This window comes from Antechinus flavipes, chromosome 2 (assembly GCF_016432865.1).
Source record: "Antechinus flavipes isolate AdamAnt ecotype Samford, QLD, Australia chromosome 2, AdamAnt_v2, whole genome shotgun sequence".
NCBI lineage: Eukaryota > Metazoa > Chordata > Mammalia > Dasyuromorphia > Dasyuridae > Antechinus > Antechinus flavipes.
The window spans coordinates 629,118,517-629,138,732 of NC_067399.1; the positions used below are offsets into that span (position 1 = coordinate 629,118,517).

The window sequence follows — 20,216 nt, forward strand, 5'->3', positions numbered from 1 at the left end:
ATTCTTTTTTCTTTTTCTTTTTAGCTTGGGGACTCAGGGACTTTACTAGAGAGTGAATGAAAAAACTCAAAATATAACTTGGGAAGGTGAGAATGGATTGTCCTGAGTGACAACGAGTCTGGATGTAATAACTCTCTAACTTTCAAAAACTGTAACAAAAACAGTGAATTCATTCGTAGTGTTATGCCAGCAGACCAACAAAGGATATGTATATAAAATAATATTATAACTAATAAGTATACTGATTCAATGAAAATTAGACAATTTGATTCACAAAATATAAGCAAGCATTATGTTGTCTTTACTGAAAATCTTCTCTGGGGAACAGTTTAACTTTCTTTGGGGGGGGATTGGAAATATTCATCATTTTTAAAAATCACTTCACAGAAAATCTCTTAAAATGTATAATATAATAATATTTTATACAAAAGTTGTTTTTTTTAATAAAGTTCAGCAACCAATGTAAAGCCATTTATTTCAGATTGAATGTCAGACTTCTCAGCATTATTTTGGCCTTACTGGAGAGTTTCCCTTTTCTTCCGTTTGTGATTTCCCCTTAACTTTGGAGATGGCTCAGAAAGTCTGCTGTGTTTCTCAGATTCTTTTTTCTGTACCATTCCAATTCGATTTTCCTCATCTCTTGGTTTGGATCATTTCCATTCCTTTTTCTTTTTCTTTTGATCTCTCTTTCCTCTTCTGAGTCTCACTCTTTATTTTGGTGTTTCTCTCATTTACAGGAATTTTTTTTTCCTTCTCCTCTTCTTGGTACCACCAAATTTCTTTTCTAGTTTATATCCCTCAATTGTATTGTTCTGTAGCAGTTTTTGTGTGAGGGCCATCTTTTGTTGAGTTCTCTCCCCATTTTAAATCTCTTCAATTTTGGTGTATATTTCCCACCCCATCCCCGCCGTCCCAAACTTCTGTTTCCTTAAGTTCTTGGCTCTTACTATCTTCCTTCTCTTGCCCCTCATTTGATTTGCCATGAGTTTCTTTTCATTTGTTTTATTTTCTTTTTAATGTTTTGTCTATTTCTATATTTGTTTCTATTCTTTGTTCTTTTTTCTTTATCCGAGTCACAGCTGTGGCCACTCGTGGATTAGGACTCACCGTCCCTGGAAGGATCTAATCTACTATCGCTACCATCGGAAACACAAACGAGGATAAGAAGAGAAGGAATCCGATGACTCGGCATCTTATTTCTTTGCTCTGAAGATCTTGGGTGCATTTTATTAGATGTTCTCGTAATTCATCCGTTAAACCTCCAAGACCTATGCAAGTAAAGAAGTTGATGGCAAACCGAGTATTTCTTGGATGATCTCGGGCATTAATCCCTCCAAGAAGGGCTGCAATGTTTCATTCTTCAGTCTGGCATTCAGTGGAGGAAGTCACATGCATTCACAAAGTTCTTGGAAAATTATTTTGACAAAGATTCTGCTGGAAGATGTAGTAGCTTTTTCACTCAGTGTTATACGTTCAAAATCACTCCATGGAAGTGGGTCAGTGCAGAAGAGATGAGCAAGTGGCTTTTCTCCATTTTCGGCAGTTTGTGAGTGCATTCTTCAAAATCTAAATTTGACTGAATGGCAAGATAAACTGTGCCACAAAATGAAACCCGATTGATTTCCGTTTTGTCATGCAATCACTTTCTTCTCATTCTCACCTTCTTCACTACTTCTAGCATCTTGGTCTATGTTTGAATCACTGTCATCTTCATCAAGAATTTCTTTCTTGATATCTGTCTATTTTTCTTCATTTTCCATAAAATTGGGATCCACCTTGAAGACACTGAGTGCATCCTCTGGGTGATAGTCATCTTCCAATGAAAGTAGATGAGGGAAACTGGTCTTCCTTTACTAAATCAAGTTCTTTCAATGTGACTGGATGATGCATCCTTACGCACTGCAAACATCATTTCAATCATGTACTGAACTCGTTTCTCAATTTCAGATTCATGGACAAGGCTACCAAGAAGTTGAAAGATCGCATTAATTCTTCTAGATGATACTTCTGTTAATCTAAGGACACACCAAGAAATCCAGTGGCTACTTCAACACCATCATCTTTTGATCTTTCAGGAAGAAATGCACCCATCTTTAAACATTCAATTCATGGGACATATTCTGGTTAGTAAAGTGTGCCACAAATTTCGAAGCAATTAGACAAGCTAGATTATTATTTCTTTGATACCCTTTCCGAAAATTGAAAATGACTCTTTTGAGGATACTTGTTGGGGAACTTGGAATTGATAATGGCCACAAGAGCCGCATAAACCCGGGTAAAGATTGGACGTGCACAAAGTGTGCTTGCAACACGGAGGGACACAATAGTCCTCTTCCCCTGACGATATTTTCGTGGAGGTTCAGGAACCTCCGTTCCTATCCTATCGAACCTATAGTTCCAGGAACTATAATGCCGATGTTAGAAATGTTCACGTTATTGATAAGACCGTAGGTGGACTTTTTTAAGGCCTCCCAGCTCATTTTTTGGACCACTACGCTGTTTTTATTAGTAATCTGTTCCTGAGCGTTGCTGGAGCATATGCACCACCTGTGCATGTGATGAGCAGATGCACGTCATCTTTCTTCTTCTTTGTCAAAGGCTCATCCTGAGCACGTGAGCTCTGAGCTCTTGGAACTCTTTCCATTCTCCTGCCAGGTGAAGATGATTTTCTGTATCTTTTCCGATCAGAATCTCGGGCGCCCCTTCTCCCCAATTTTTTTGGTATCCCTCCCTTTCTAACTCCTTCAGTGGTATTATTCGAATTTGCTGGTGTTGAATATTCTTGATTTGAGCTCTGGTAATCTCTGTCTCGAGGAAATCACTCCTGTTCTTCATAAGTCTCACGCCTCTGAAAAAGCTCTTTTTTTATGACCAGAATTACATTTTATCTGGTTTGCTTCCGTCTGTAGTGGTCTATAGCAGTACACAAACTGCTCCAATTGGCAAGAAACATTCAATTGAATGAATTCCTTGGTAGTCGGTTTTTCTTCCCTAATTGGAAAATTTTCATCTGGAGCTTCACCACTTTGCCTTAAAGTTTGAATGCAAAAGAATCGTTTTAAAAAGTCACATTTTTGAAACTCCTTCAGCTATGCATTTATTGTTCAGAGCAAGATAGGGAACTCAATTCTAAGGATAAATACCACCCTCCTTCAAAAAATCCACAAACCCTAAAACAATCCTTACTTTTTTTTTTTTTTTTTTTTGTAATTTGCATTTGCATTTCCTGCAATCAGAATGGAGAAAGTCCTCACTCCAGAGAAAGGGTTCTGATCTGAATGTTTAGACAAAGTATGAATTTGGAATTGAATTGTAAACTTTGCCCAAGCCCAAACTTCAGTTTCCTAGAAGGAAATTTGACTTTGGACTAAAGACCCAGAATGAGCCTAGTAACAGGAAGGTTGTAAGAGGCTATAATTATCAAATAGAGAGAATTTGCTAAGTTCCTTTTTAAGGACTTTGCTAGATCAGTGAATTCCGGAATCCAGTCCCATCCTTACGCATCAGGGCTTTACTTTCAGGGCCTTCAGCTTCAGTATTCCTAGGGTCTAAATTGATGGCCCCAAAATTTCTTATTGAAATTCTCCTTTCCTTGTCTTTAAATTCTGAACTCCACCCCACCCCTTCCCCTCACCCCTCCCCCATCTCAACCCCAGGGGAATGTAAGCAACCTTGGCTTTTGTTCCCAATTCAACAGAATACACAATACTTAATTGATAGGGTATTTTTGAGGGAACCTTTTTTTAAAAATTAAACTTAAATATAAAATGGGAAAAGAAAAAAAATTGCTAAAAATTACCATGCACACAGGTGTACCCTTTCTCAAGGTGTCAAAGATTTCCCAGGGAGTTCGTCAGATATTTCTGGAGAGCTATTAGGAAGAAGTAATGTAGAAAGGAGCTCAACAATCCTCTTGGATACTTGCATACATGGCAGTGTTACTTGGTTAAAAGCAGGGAACTATTCTCAAGACTATTCTTTCTCCTTCACCAATGATGGTAGCAGTGACTGAATGCACTGAGATCTTTCTGGGGGAAATTGCTATCTCCCCTTTTTCTGCTACCACAAAAATGTGCTATTATAAATTCTAAACATGGGATCATTTCCTTTGTCTTTGATTTCTCAGGTAAATGCCCAGGAGTTTTCAAATGATAGCAACACGGCAGTCCATTTTCAAATACAGGTTTTTAAAGTGGTTGTGCCAGTGACAATAGAGCTCCAATATATTTTTGTGTCTGTATTTCTAAGTCTCTTCTGATATGGGAATAATCTTTTTTCTTTAATCTTTGACAGTAAGCTGATGATTTTGTATTTCGCGCAGGTGGTGGCCAGAGAGTCTTCTCAAATGTTTCTAGACTGGGTCACCAACATGAGACAGTTTGGCATAAGAGATTTCTCCGGAGCCCATCTGAAAGACTTGCACAAACTGTCTTTGCAAAGAAGTTTCAAAGATGAAGATTTATACTTGAACTATACATCTTAGATCTTTGAGGGAAATTGAGATTATCTGGTAACTCTCTTTGCCTTTATATCTGTAATGTGTGGAATGGAGAGATGCAGAACTTACAATAATGTGTGAATTCTTTTTCTTTATTTTCATTATTTTTGTGTTTCCCTATATCCTGCATAAGTGCAATATGTGCAGGCCTATATTTATTTAAATCTTAGTTACAGGCATATTTATTTAACCTAAGTTTGTGACATTTATCAGTGTTTGACATTTTTCGATATTTAGTCTATTAGCTTAACCATTGTCAGCTGGATTATCTAAAGTCTGAAGGCCTTCATTTCCAAAATATATAGAGAACTGACTCAAATTTATAAAAAATCAAGCCATTCTCCAATTGATAAATGGTCAAAGGATATGAACAGACAATTTTCAGATGAAGAAATTGAAACTATTACCACTCACATGAAAGAGTGTTCCAAATCACTATTGATCAGAGAAATGCAAATTAAGACAACTCTGAGATATCACTACACACCTGTCAGATTGGCTAAGATGACAGGAAAAAATAATGATGAATGTTGGAGGGGATGCGGGAAAACGGGGACACTGATGCATTGTTGGTGGAGTTGTGAATGAATCCAGCCATTCTGGAGAGCGATCTGGAATTATGCCCAAAAAGTTATCAAACTGTGCATACCCTTTGATCCAGCAGTGTTTCTATTGGGCTTATACCCCAAAGAGATACTAAAAAAGGGAAGGGGACCTGTATGTGCCAAAATGTTTGTAGCAGCCCTGTTTGTAGTGGCTAGAAACTGGAAAATGAATGGATGCCCATCAATTGGAGAATGGCTGGGTAAATTGTGGTATATGAATGTTATGGAATATTATTGCTCTGTAAGGAATGACCAGCAGGATGAATACAGAGAGGCTTGGAGAGACCTACATGGACTGATGCTAAGTGAGATGAGCAGAACCAGGAGATCATTATACACTTCGACAACGATATTGTATGAGGATGTATTCTGATGGAAGTGGATTTCTCTGACAAAGAGACTTAACTGAGTTTCATTGGAGAAATGATGGACAGAAATAGCTACACCCAAAGAAGGAATACTGGGAAATGAATGTGAACTATTTGCATTTTTGATTTTCTTCCCGAGTTATTTTTACCTTCTGAATCCAATTCTCCCTGTGCAACAAGAGAACTGTTCGGTTCTGCAAATATGTATTGTATCTAGGATATACTGCAACATGTTTAACATATATAGGACTGCTTGCCATCCTGGGGGGGGGGGGGGGGGGGGAGGAGGGAGGGAGGGGAAAAAACGAAACATAAGTGATTGCAAGGGATAATGTCGTGTAAAAATTATCCTGGCATGGATTCTGTCAATACAAAGTTATTATTAAATAAAATAAAATTTAAAAAAAAAAAATAAAGTCTGAAGGCCTAAACCAGAAGCCTTCCATTCCAATCTGTCCAGATAGCAACAACCAATTAGATGCCTGCCCTTCTCTCAATAGTCTCTTACTTGTGATGTAATCTCTTGTAACAAAATCTATAAAAGCTGTGTATTCACTGATTTTTTTGGCTCTCATGCTGGGAGTACTTTAACTCTCAGCTGGACTGCCCGCCTCTCATGAGACACTATAATAAACAATTTTTCTGCTTTCTACTTTGAGTGATCTCTGAATAGTCATTTTGGGTAGGGGTCTTCCACATCCCTCACAGTAAGATATTAAACAATCAATAAACAGCATCTTAACAAAATTCTGAATTCAAGGATTCATATCTTGTGTGGGCACTTACTCCATGGATATGCATTCCCAAACCCTCATATATCAGGCAGTTTTGATTTACTGTTACTAAAAGAATTCATCCTCCTTTGAGCAAGTCCTCAGAGATAGTCTTTCCCAGTGTGACTAGTGATTGGTTGGAATTTTTTGTTTGTTTCTTTACTTTTTTTTAAGTTTAAACTTTGAATAGAAGAATAAAAATTGACAAGTTGCAAATTGAAACTCATATGAAAAACAAACATGAATTTGATCTTTGTTTGGGCCTATAGCACTATCTAAATTTAGAGCTGCTTTTGCTCTTAAAACAATCTATAATGACAATTCAGATCCTCAAAAATCCATCATTTCTAGCCCTTCCTTTGTTTCCCCAGACTTTTCATGCCTACAGAAATAATAAACTTGATTGTGTTATGTTTCCCTCTTGGAATCACTTTTTTTGTTCCCATTACATTGGGATAATTCCAGTAGAATGTAAAGTACTTTTTTAAAAATTAGGTTTAATGTAGGTTTCATGAGGTCAGAGATTCTTACAGGTTGCCTTTGTATTCCTAGCCAAGCCTGCCTCATCTATCTTGGAGGCCAATTGAGTACTGCCTGATTTTTTAACAGTTGCCCACATACGAGGAGCTACAGAACTCCAGCAAACAGTCTGGCACATGGAAGGCATTCTGTAGATATGCCCTGAATTAAGTCCATTTAAGGGTATTCTCTGTACCAATCATTGTGCTTGGTGCTGAACATCTAAAGAGAAAAGTGAACAATCCTTGCTCTGAAGGACCCAATATTTGACAACTTGGACATAAAAATCATAACAATACAAAGTCATTCCAGGGAAAGGGGAAAATAGGGCAGCTGGGACAGAGGATATCAGAAAAGGCCTCTTAGGAGGGAACAATTAAACTGAGCTTGGAAGAAAATTAGGAGGTCAATGAAAATGCTTACTGAAGTACATACAGCTTTTTTCTTTCCATTTCCTCACTTCTTCAAATGCTAAGCTGTGTGAGTATTAACAACAGTCTGAAAGCAATGAAGATAGTCTCTCCTCTCAGAGAAGAAACTGGTTGGGTTACCCCAATTCCAAGAAGTCATCTTTCTATACTCCTCCCCCTAATTCCAACAAAGTTTACAATTGAACAAAATAAGAAGGATTTCCCTTGTTAATCATTGAGGGAGAAGTAGACACAGATATTTATTCCCTATCATCTGATATCACTTGAGTTCAAGGTACTGAAAAGACCTACATTGGTCAAAGTGGCTACTGGTCAGAGTCCTCACTCATAAACATTTTAAAGAACAATTTTCTTGGAAGGGTGAGTTTAATGTCTCTGACTTAGAATTTAGCAGTCTTGCACATGAGGGAGATGGATACATGTCTGTGGCTATTTGGTAAAGGTTCTGTGCACATGATTTTGGAATATCATGCGACTCCTCAGACCACAGACCTGGACCAGAGCTACATTAAAATTATTGCTGAGGAAGAGGCCAAAGAAGCAGATCAAATAGCATGGATAATTAATTGACAATTAGGGTGAAGGGGAAGAAAGCTTTTATACCAAAATCTTGGGTCAAAGCCACATTGAGAACACTAATGTGGCTGAACACAGAATCTTTTTCAGACAGTAGCTTTGCCACAGAATCTATTAAAAAATAGTCAATTTAGTCAATAGTCAATAGTCAAAAATTAGTCAAAACAGCAATTTGGTTACCAGGGCTCAAGGAAGTTTATGGATAGATGTTCCTTCCAAGGACCCAATAAATGTAAACATAATTATGTTAGTGATTTTAGAAAATGTTTGTTAGTCATTTTCATAAGCTTTTTCATGGCCCAGGGTCAGGTCCAGCACATCAGCTATGTGCTCACTGAACTTTTCTAAACCTCATTTTTGTCATGTATAAAAATGGAGGTAAAATTAGGTGGGAGAGACCTGAACTCAATGATTGTCTCTGCAACTTAATGACTGAGATGCTGGCCAAGACACTGATGCTTTCTGGCATCTTGGCCACTTTCTAAGAATTTCATTTGCAGAGAAGGCCTCCATTTGCTTGGGTAAAGGGAAATGCTTCAGTCTCAGATTTCTTGCCTTGGGAGACCCAGGTTGTATCTAACATATAAACACTGTTATGCCTACTAATTTTCAAGGATTCTATGAGAACCTTATGAGATAAAATAGATAAAGCATTTTACAAACATCACATTGTTCTCTGTGTTTTAACGATTCCCCCCCTCCCCCCGCCCCTTCCCTTTCTACCTTTTATTTATTTATTTACTTTTCAGGGAAGTTTGGGTTAAGTGACTTCTTCATGATCATGTAGCTATCCAGTTTCTGAGGCTGGAGGACAACTCTCCTGACTCTAGGATTGGTGTTCCATCCATTGTGCCACCTAGCTGCCCCTGGTTCTTTATTTTTTTCATAAGTTTTTGAAACTTTGACGTTAATATTTTGAGACTGGGTGGCAACAAGTTGAGGGGATCTTCTTCAAGGAAATCATCTTTCCCTCATACTCTCTTTGCCGTCATGTACATTATATTTTTACCTGTACTGTGACCATAGCCTCATATTGGTATATAAATAGCCTTTCTCATTATACCTGAAGAAAAATTAGGATTTTTAAAGTATTTTTACTTGAAATACCAAGGTATGTGAATTACATACTTAAGAGCCCTGATTTGTAAATGTTAGCCACCAATGACTAGCTGAATCCTTGCTTATCTAACTTGGTCAGCACAATACAAATACCAATTACATTTAAATAAATTATTTTGTTTGGAAAAGATAAGCTATAAGGGTTTACTTGGCTAGCTTGGCGAACTAGTAAGAGAAGGGCAGGGGCAGAAATGAGGGAAGTTTGAAAAGAAACATTTATTTGTACAAGAGCCTTTGTTGTATCTTTTGAATAAAACAATCTATACACCCTAGGACAGCATTTTTCCCTAGGAAAGATTTCCAGTGGGTTTATGAATTGGGAATGAAGAATAACATTTTCAAATTTTTTAATTTAATTTTTTTTTATTTTCAATAACATTTTTCTTTTTTAATTCTTTGTAATATTTTCATGCATTTTAAATACATCATTCTGAAAAAAATGCCTGTCAAAATGATCTTGACAGGCCTTGAGCAGAAACAACAACAAAAAATAACCTATCCTTGAAAATAAAAAAAACCAAAACAAAATTATAATTCTCATCAAATTGTTCCAGAAAAGCCCCCTGAAGGGAAAACAAACCCCACAAAATACAAACTAACAAATATACAAGAACCCCAAACAAATCACACTTTTCTAACATTCAATTTGGTCCTGGACCTGCTCAAGCTCTCATATAATCAATATGCACTGAACTGACAAAGCTAAATGATTTTATAAGTGTCTGTCACCCCAAGGTATCCATATTCCTTGAATAAGCCAAGATCCATAATCTTCATGTTATTTGGAATTCATCACTTAACACAGAGAACAAGACACCTACAAGCCTAACATTTGTGAATATAGCATTTGGTATCTCAGATTTCACTGGGGGTCAGTCTGATGTCCCTGAGGGTCAACCACATCTGCCAGAAGGGCAATCAGATCTCTCAGGAGAACTGTCACATCTCCCCCATCTACAGGCTGATGTCCCTGAGGGTCAGCCACATCTCCCAAGATGTCAATCAGATCTCCCAGAAGAGCTGTCACATCTCCCAAGGGGACAGTCAGATTTCTTATGGGGGCAGCAACATCTCCTGAGGAAGCAGTGAGAGCTCCCAGGAGGGTTTCCACATTTCCCTGATGGTCAGTCCCATGTCCCTGAGGGGAAATCACAGCTTTCTGAGGGGCAGCCATATCACCCATGGGGACTGTCATGTCACCCCTTGAGGATGCCAAAGAGCCATCATGAAGATATAATGTGGAGCCACATTCAACAGTTCTCTTGTATAAATCAACAGGATGCAGTTCTTGCTGTTTAAAAGAAGGCAACAGTTCTTTTCGTTGCTCCTTCTCTCTCACCAATGAGAGTAACTGGGTAAGCACTTGCAACTCCTGGGGTGACTGATGCTGGGATGGGGTCAACTGTTGCAACATAAGATGATTCTGGTGCTGAGGTGAAGGCTTCTTTGTGTCTTGGACTGGATGAGAACATGAGTAGAACTGGTCCCTTGTACATCTCTGCTGCTGCTGCTGCTGCATAGGTGGCTTCAGTTCTCTACAAAAGGAGGTGCGTGAGTCATAATTTTCTGGCCCTTTTGTTTCCTGTAGGGCCCAGGAAGATGTCCACTTTTTGAAGCTTCCCTGGGACACTGGTCTGGGGAGATCACCAAGCTGAAGTTCAGTTGTTGGTCTCACTGTTTGGGATGAGACAGAATGAGGTTTGGCAGAAATCCCATATCCATCCATACAAGTGTTCTCAGTGGTTGGTGCTGCATTCTTCCTCTCAAAGAAGCCGTTCCTCTTTGGGCCAGCTTCCTGACCAGGCTCACCTGCCTGGGAAAGACACCTGGATGCATTGGGTGTCACCAGGTTTTGCTTAGAGATATCCTCTTCTACAATAGGACTTAAAAATACTTTTTCCAGGCACATCCGTTTTCTTGAGTTGTTGGAATCCTCAGATGCTCGCTTTTTAGGTTGTATGGGATGTCTGATTCTTCTGTTTTGAAACCAATCCTGAGTGAGGAGAAAAAAATATGATATCTGTAAAACTGACTTCAAACTGATTTTTATCTTGCGATTAAAAAGATATAAGTTTTTTGTTTCTTTAAAGTGGTATTGCTTACCACCATTATGTCCGTATCACAAAGAGACAAAAAAGCAGCAGTGAACCTATGCAGAAATATAGAGGCTCTTTTGTGGTGGTGAAGAATTAGAAATACAAGGGATGTCCATCATTTGGCACCACTGCTTGTAGTTGCAAGAAGTGAGGACGTGATCTCAGTGTAGTTGAAAGAATCTTCCATGGGAATTCAAATCACCTGTTCCCTTAGATTAATGCATCTGGGAATGCATAAAAGCAGGGAAAACAACAAAAGACCTCAGAACACAAATTGATGCCATGTCAAATATTGCATGAAGATAACTCAAGTGAGATGATGAAGCACAGAAGAAAACTTATACTATTATATGTGGTCAAAGTTTTAATTTTTTAAAATTATCCTTTGTTACCATGAAGACCTATTTGTTGGATATTAAAAAAAAGTATTGGTATATGATGATCAATTCTGATGAACATGGCCCTCTTCAACAATGAGATGAAACAAATCAGTTGCAATAGAGCAGTGATGAACTGAACCAGCTATACCCAGAGAAAGAACTCAGGGAAATGAGAGTGAACCACTACATAGAATTCCCAATCCCTCTATTTTTGTCTGCCTGCATTTTTGATTTCCTTCACAGGTTACATTATTAAAAAGTCCGATTCTTCTTGTGCTACAAAATAACTGTATGGACATGTATATATATTGTTTTTAACATATACTTTAACATATTTAACATGTATTCATCTGCCTGCCATCTGGGGCAGGAGGTAGGGAGAAGAAGGGGAAAAATTGGAACAAAAGGTTTTGTAATTGTCAATGCTGAAAAATTACCCATGCATATATCTTGTAATTAAAAAGCTATTATAAAAAAATAAGATAAAATAAAAAAGAAAGTATTGGGAAATGGAAGGGATGATTTCTTATTCAATAAAATATTATATTTAAAACCAAAAAAAAAAAAAAAAAAGATGAAGCTAAGGGTTTCCTCCGTTCCACAATAAGGAATGAGAAGATAATTTAATGAATGTGTCCAAATAGACATTATCCTATACACATTGGTATATGGAAAGAGGAGATGATATAGGATATTATTTTATAGATAGATTCCTTTCTATCTGTAATGTCTAGGATAGTTTTTTGGAGGTCCTCCAGATGGGCCTTGTTCTCAGCAGGATGGTCATCACAAGGATGTAAGGGAATAGAGTCCAAGGTCTTTATTGTCTCCTTCAAAGTCTGATCCAATCTCAGTCTGTCCCAGTCTGACTGTCTGTCTCCAGCAGTCTGACCCAGTCTCAACCAGTCTCGGTTTGAGTCTGACTTTGTCCCCACTTCTCTCAGCCCTTAAATACCCTATTACAATTACATCATTACAGCATACTGAGTATGTGCCAACTGTAGAACTATTATATCACCATGCTAAATACTAAGCATATGTAAAAGAGAACCATTATCTCACAAATTCCAATGAGTAAACACCTTGTTGTAAATATCCTTGTTTCAAGTATACTTCTCCAGAATTCCAGCCCTCTACATCTAGCTATACAAAAATTTTAAAGACACATACATATATGTATATATAGGCATAGATACATGTGTATCTATCTATATCTATATCTAGTCATTTCCATATCTATAGCATAGACATAAGCTTTCTACTTACTCTTATTTGTAATTCAGGAATGCAGGTCAGCCTTGAAAGGTGCTCTCTTTCTTCTATGCCAGGATAGCGGTTCTTTGCAAAATAGTTAACAAAAATATTTATTTGTTCTTTATTGAATTTTGTCCGTTTTCTTCTTCTTGACTTGGAACTGTGATCTAAAGGAAAGGGAGAAAAAGAATTGGAGAGTTAGATTACAGAAACAACAATATTTTCTTCCCTTAGTAGGCAGTATTAGAGTACATTATTGGTTGGCATTTGAGTTTAGCACTTTCTTTATCTCAGCCCATATATTTTACATGCAACTCTTTAGTCAGGTTTTCCCATCTCTGAAACCATTTCTTTATCCATTGAATCCTTCTGCTTTTCCCTCTATCCCATCGAAATAGATCAACATGCACCATTATTGTCATAATCTGTTATAAAAATCTCTAAATATAAATGTTCATGTCTCATGCCCTGAGACTGTAGCAAACTGTTTACTAATTCATTCAGTATTTGGCATTCACTTTGGGTGGTACAATGCACAAATAGGTTTAAAAAAAATTGTCTGGATGATTTGGAGAATGGGGAGAGTATTAAAACAGAAGAGAAGAGTGAGATTGAGCCCAGTTACTCCCAATGTCAAAAATTGACTATATAATGTTATATAATAGAGCTAGTAAGAGACTTAGTTCATTCAGTGACCTTTTTTTTCCCCAAGGACCAAGGTCATGGCACTGTATCCTAAAACAGAAACTGAGGTGAAATTTGAACTTGTAAAAAGCCTTCTAAAACTAAAATTAGCCCCTAACAGAAGAAATTAAGTTTAAATTCAATCAAACCACAGAAATACCATTTGGAAGCTTTCCTATCTCACCCAGAGAAAAGTAACTGAATTTCAGGCAGAATTTGAGGACAAATTCATACTTACCAAAAGAATACAACTTGCTCTCCTCTGATACTGGGTTGTTGGCCATCTTCCTTGAAAAGTCAAAAGATCAAATCCAAATGATAGGAAGTAATGGAGGAGCCCTGAGGCTTGGGATATTAATCCAATCCCTTCAAGTTCCAAGGTTTAGAAAGGAAGAGCCCTGCCTCCTTTTGTTTTCTGGAGAGGCTCTCTGAAGGTAGCTTCACAGTTTACATAGGAATAAATACCTCCTTCAAAGGACTGTCTATTAGGTAGAATAAAAGCTATGTTGGCAAGAAAGATTGGGATCTTGTAGTGCTCCAGTTGGTTTTCTGGACTCTGGACAAACCTTTGTTTCAGTTGAGTAATCACTAAAAGAATAGCCAGGTGTCCAATATTATCTCCTTGCCTGGGGCCTGGGCCAGCTTGGTCTCAGTGGAGGAAATACAAGAGGACAGGACAGCCTTCATGGTGGTATGAGATGGAATGAATCAGTCTGGCTGAGTTTGTCCCAGCGTGTGAATCTTGTAAACTAGATGTCAATCTTGCAGAACTATATTAAGTACTAAATACATGTACTGAACTAGAAAACTATTACTATTCTATCACCATGCTAAACTAGATAACCAGGGTCTTATCAGTTCCACTGACTTAACACCTTGTTTCAAGTACAGAGTTCTGGCCTATAACAGGGCCTTTTATCTCAGTGATCAGAAAATGTAGGTGTTAACTTATTCCCTATCCCCAACAACTAAAACATCAATTTTTTTTTTTTTTTTTTTTTTTTTTTTGCTAAGGCAATTGAGCTTAAGTGGCCTGCCCACTGCCATACAGCTTGGAAGTGTTATGTGTATGAGAACAGACTTCAACTCAGGTCCTCCTGATTTCAGGGTTGGTGCTCTATCCACTGCGTCACCTAGCTTAAAACATCAATTTTCTAGAAGGCAATTTAATGTTTGGTAACTGGATGACCAAGTGAATAGAGGATAGAGTAGAGGGCCAAAGATAGGGGGGAACTCTGGGTAAGGTATAAAACCCTTCAGCCCAGAGGGAACCTGCTGACAATGTCTGGTCTGACTCCCCACCTCCTTTTGGTGTTCACACCTTTTTCTGAGGAAATTAAGGAGGGTGTGACCATCTGTGTTCTACTTGAAGCAAGGGATACTTACAGCAGGGTGCTTACTCAGTGTGATTGATGAGATAATGGTTCACACATACTTAGTGCGATGTAATGATGTAATCATACTGAGGTATTATCATACTGAGGTATTTAAGGGCTGAGAGGACTAGAAAAGAAACACACACCCCATCTTAAGACTCCATCTTAGACCATCCATCCTGGGGGCTCTCCTACCTCCTTCACTCTTCTACTAAGATCAAGGGTTGTCCAGAGATCCTCCAGAGAGCTAATCCAGACACTATATCTTGGCACCCAATATGGGGTACTAAATGTGGGGCACTGGAAGTAGACACTACATTGTGGGGCAATAAACATGGCGCCTTAGAGTGAGATTCTAGACATGTGGCCCTACACTCAGCAGCTGGATTAGCATGATCATAAGCTTGGTCCAGAAGTCCCTGTGACTTTAGGGTGAGTCTAAAATAGACAAGCAGGAAACTTTGGTAAGGGCTAATGTAGTCACTTTCTTTTTCAGCAGAAAAGGGGCAAATACTAAGAAAAAAGCATCCCTGACCCAAAGGGGAGTGTGTAACATGTATAGTCAGATGAATAGAGAAGCAAGTTTTGTTGGTATCTCATAAGCAGATCACTGGGTTCATAAATATATTGGAGTGCATGTCTCCTTGGCTTTCTATGGAAAAAAAATTAAAGGCATATATTGAATATTATGAAGCTAATGATCCCAATTCACTTACTTAGGAAACATTTCTTATGTACAATATAATACAATTGGCTTTAAAATATCTAATAAAGTCAGATGGGTGTCAACAAGCCCTATTCAAATTGTCCATTGAAGAAAGACAGAGAAGACCCTTGAAACAAAGCATAAAACCCAAGAAACATTGGGTGGTTCCATCTCTGACAACTTGTGCCACAGAGTCTGACAGTTAACCCTCTGTGTATCTCAATTGATTCATTAACATTAAAAATTGTTAAAGAGACTAATACAGGACTTCAAAATCTTTGGGAATTATTGGAGTCCCTGAGACATGATGAATCTGCTGCAGGACTTCAATATCTGCAGGAATCGTTGAATTCCCTGACACATGATAAGACTGTTGTAGGATTTCAAAACTTGCAGGAATCACTGGAGTCCCTGACACATGAGGATAGATTGATTTTGGACTATCTTTTGGCTATTGAAGGAGGTATATGTGTGATTGTTATTTACATTCCATCCTTCTAGGATTTATAGACATGTATAATTTTTCATGTTGATTCATGTTTTTTGTTACATCACTGCTAGTGTGTATTATATTACCATGTCCTTGTGTAATACCTCCCATGCTGATGGATTCATATATACCAGTTTCAAGTAAGACTCTTCAGGCCAAAGGAAATCTGCTAACAATATCTGGTTTGGTGTTCTCACCTCCTGGAATCATTGGAGTCCAAGAGACATGATGAATCTGCTGCAGGACTTCAATATCTGCAGGAATCGTTGAATTCCCTGACACATGATTAGACTGTTGCAGGATTTCAAAACTTGAGGAATCACTGGAGTCCCTGACACATGAAGTAATGGAGGATAGATTGATTTTGGACTATCTTTTGGCTACTGAAGGAGGTGTATGTGTGATTGTTATTTATATTCCATCCTTCTAGGATTTATAGACATGTATAATTTTTCATGTTGATTCATGTTTTTTGTTACATCACTACTAGTGTGTATTATATTACCATGTCCTTGTGTAATACCTCCCATGCTGATGGATTCATATATACCAGTTTCAAGTAAGACTCTTCAGGCCAAAGGAAACTGGCTAACAATATCTGATTTGGTGTTCTCACCTCCCTTCCTGAGAAATTAAGCAGGGCATGATCACCTCATTTTGGTGTTTTCACCTCTCTTCCTGAGAAGTCAGGGAGGGCATGACCACCTATGTTCTAAAACAAAAGAAAGCAGGAGATGTAGGGAGAGGGAACTCTGGAGAAGTATATTTGAAATAAGGATACTTACAAGAGGGTGTTAACTCAGTGGAATTGATGAGATAATGATTCTCTAGTTCACACATATCTAGTATGATATAATGATATAATCACTCTAGTTAGCTTATACTCAGTATGCTATAATGACGTAATTATAATAGGATATGTAAAGGCTGAGAGAACTGGGGACAGAGTCAGTCAGTCAGAGTGAACAGACTGAAGGAGACAATAAAGAATTTAAATTCCATCTTTGACCATCCTCCTGCACTCCTCCACTAAGATCAAGGCGAGATCCTCCAGAGAGCTAGTCCGGACATTATAGGACACATCTGGTTTGAGAATAGAAGCTTACCCTGTGATTGAAGAGCTTAACTCTTCAGGTCAAGTCAGGAGAAGATAGACTCCTGTTAATCTGGAAATCATCAAAGATCTGAAAAAGGCTTGTACTCTTTATGGGTCTATACCATCTTATATTAAGATGCTATTACAGAATTTGGCTTTTAAAATTTTAATCTTTAATGATTGGAAATCTGTAGCAAGAACATGTTTAGAGCCTGGACAAAGCTTGTTATGGCCTTCTGAGTATAGTGAACTCTGTAGAATACAAGCCCAACAAAACAGGCAACCTGGTGTTAATATCCCAGTCATCTTTGACCAAGTAGCAGATGTAGGTCCTTATGCAGACATTTTAGCACAGGTTAATTTCCCTTTGGCAGCATATGAGCAAATCACTTTTGCTGCTATCAAAGCACTGGACACCCAGGAACACAAGATAAAGGGGAAGACTTCACAGAAATAGTTCAAGATCCTAATGAACTCTTTGCTAATTTTGTGGGACATATGCAGACAGCTGTCTTATGAAGTATTGGTGAAAATGAAGCAACAGAAATTATGATATAACTGGCTAGAGAAAATGCTAATAAGGATTATAAGAATTATACTAGGTTTAAAAAGGGATGCTCCTTTAGATGAGATCATAAAATGCTGTCATAGTGGGCACAAATACCTTTTATGCCCAGAATATGATGCAGGCTTTTCAAGATGTGTACATGAGAAGGCAGGGTCCCTTTTGGGAAGGGACTTCCAAAGAGACAATAGGGCTTTCACTAATGGTAAGGCAGAGAATCTGAAAGCTCAATGTTGGCAAAAAGATAAAAGTGAAAAAACAGGGTGGGAGAACAAGACCCAACACCCCATGTCCAAAATGCCACAAGGGCTTCTATTGGGCACCAGAATGTAGAGTGACTCAGAAAAACAGGAAGTGGGGCTTGGCTCCAGGGCCCCAGGCCAAAAAGAAAAAAAGAAAGAAAGAAACACTTGGGGCATGATGGCAGCCACTGTTACACCCAGAGTCTTTTAAAGTTTAGTCCTCCAATATGATCAATCAGCAGAGAAGCAATCTGATGGGGGAAAAGGGATTGCAGTTAGGGAGAATAGAGCTATATGCTGCTGGGACTACTGAAATATCCCCTGGAGAAGTGAAATCTGTCCCTGTCTGGCCTATAAATCCCTTGCCTCCAGGAACAGTAGGTTAGACCATTTCACCTCCAGAAAGTGCTTACAAAACAGTGTCTATCCATACACTTATTTGGGAAAATGGGGAATGTGTTGCTAATATCCCGGTAACTAATACAGGTAGACAATGTGTGATCTATACCCAGGAGAAGTAGTAACATCAGGTTTATTGATACAAATGTTTATTGATACACATTCTGGATAGGCAATCATGATTTATCTAGATTTTGATTCCCAACAAGAGAATCCAGGAGTATTCTGGACTGCAGCTGTTATAGCTGACCTTCCTCTGTCCACTTTCTATATAAATGGAATATCACTGAAAGGGTTGGTAGACACAGGTCCAAATCTTACACTCATTAGCAGTGCCAATTGGCCCAGTCATTGGCCAAACATTACAGGAGACAAGCATATGAGAAACACTAATAGCTGAAATTAGTGCTACTTCTTTGAAATGGATATTTGAAGATAAAACAAGTTTTTTCTCCTTTTGTAGTTAAAAAAATCCCCATTAATCTGTGGGGAAGAGATATTTTACAACAATTAGGATTACAAATGAATATCTTGGCTTTTTAGATAGGGCTGCTGTTGAAGGCCTGCGCGCACTCCCACCTGTTGCCATTCAATGGAAAACTGATATACCAATATGGGTAGAACAGTGGCCCTTACAAAGTGAAAAAAATTCAGGCTTTATTAGATATAGTACAGGAGCAACTTGACCAAGGACACTTACAACCTTCTCTAAGTCTTTGGAATCCCTCTATATTTTGTTGTAAAAAAGAAATCTGGAAAATAGAGGATGTTGACTGATTTGAGAGAAGTAAATGAACAGATGGAAATTATGGGAACTCTTCAGCCTGGACTTCCATCTCCTACTCAATTGCCTATAGAATGGTTACTTTGGCTGTAGACATGAAGGACTGTTTCTATTCTAACCCTCTGGATAAGGAGGATATGAAAAGATTTGCCTTTTCAGTGACCAGCATTAACTTAGCTGAGCCTTATAAAAGATATGAAAGGACAGTTTTGCCACAGGGAATGAAAAATAGTCCTACTGTGTGTCAAATGTTTGTGGCTGCTGCCCTTACTCCAGTAAGAAAAGCACTTCCAAAAATTATGTTGTTACATTACATAGATGATATTTTGGGGTGTGCACCTGAGGAGCAAATGTTAGAGGCATGTCTACAAAAGATTATAGAAAAACTAAGAAACTACAAATTCCATATAGCTCAAGAAAAATTCAAAAACAAGCTTCTTTTCAATATTTAGCAAATGACGTATATCCTAAGGTCCTTACAGTACAAAAACTTTAAGAACAGAGAAGTTGAACACCTTAAACGACTTTCAGAAATTGATAGAAGATATCCAATGGATGCATCGTTTCTTCAGCTTAACTATCATTTGCAACCATTATATGATATTTTAAATAAAGACAAAACTTTAAACTCACCATGGAGCTTACAAAAGAAGCTCAAGAGGCTTTGAGACAAGTTGAAGTGGCTTTATCCAATGTGGTTGAAAGACTTACTCAAAATCCCTTGGAAATACCAATTTTTGCTACACAAGAGGCACCCACAGCAGTCCTGCACAAAGGACACAGTGTGATAGAGTGGGTGACCCTCCCAGCACAACCAGATGAAGTTGTGGTTACCCAGTGCTTCTGATTAGAATTTTATTAAAGGCCATTAAGCAAGCAGTACAATTATCTGGGATAAGACCTGACAAGATATACACATTTCATACCAATGCACAAATTAATGTATGCTGTGAAACCGTCCCAGAGTGGCAAATTTTATTGGCCACAGCTCCAAATTTTACACACGTGTCTCCATTAAAGATATTCTGGCTATTAGATGATTGGCGATGGATTCTTGAAGGAAAGGTTTCTAAGTTTTCTATTAAAGGACCAACTATCTTTACAGATGGGTCCAAACATAACATTTGTGCTGTATACTCTTATGATTTGACTATAAAGAGAGTAGTCAGAACTCCTTTTCAGTCCACTCAGCAGAATGAATTGTATGCAATCATTCTAGTTCTTACTTATTATCCAGGAGATGGAAATATGATAT

General features: G+C 38.1%; 1 pseudogene; it reads right to left on the minus strand.

The window, feature by feature from the left end:
- Positions 1-1,002: 1,002 nt before the first annotated feature.
- Positions 1,003-8,794, minus strand: LOC127546961 (pre-mRNA-splicing factor CWC22 homolog; annotated as a pseudogene).
- Positions 8,795-20,216: the final 11,422 nt, after the last annotated feature.